Here is a 338-nt window from a genome sequence, read left to right as displayed (position 1 = left end):
ATATATACATATACATACAAGGACACATTAAATTGATCAAAAATATCAAGGTTTGTATTTCAAATAGATGATGTTCTCTTAAACTCTTTATTAATCAAAGTATTCTGAAAAAATAAATGACAATTTCCACAAGAATATGCAGCACTGTCAACATTGATTATAACAAAGAGTGCTCGTCTAGTCTGAAAACCCTTCTATTTACAAATTCTAAGTTGTCCAGCAACAAAATGTTTCTCAGTCTTTTACAATTAACATATTTTGAACCGTTTGCCTGTTGCTCGACTTTAAGAGTTTATTAGGTTAGTAATCACAGTGTTGGTGGACGATTTACTTGGCAA

General features: G+C 30.5%; 1 protein-coding gene across 1 annotated transcript in view; it reads right to left on the bottom strand.

Annotated features, from left to right (window-relative positions):
* LOC107741092 (5-hydroxytryptamine receptor 4-like) overlaps positions 1–338 on the bottom strand; it is a 125,225-nt gene that overhangs the window by 77,666 nt on the left and 47,221 nt on the right. The window lies entirely within an intron of this gene.

Source organism: Sinocyclocheilus rhinocerous, unplaced genomic scaffold, assembly GCF_001515625.1.
Source record: "Sinocyclocheilus rhinocerous isolate Xijiao unplaced genomic scaffold, SAMN03320098_v1.1 scaffold44, whole genome shotgun sequence".
NCBI lineage: Eukaryota > Metazoa > Chordata > Actinopteri > Cypriniformes > Cyprinidae > Sinocyclocheilus > Sinocyclocheilus rhinocerous.
The sequence above is the reverse complement of the archived record's forward strand: the minus strand, read 5'-3'. Positions and strand labels throughout refer to the sequence as shown.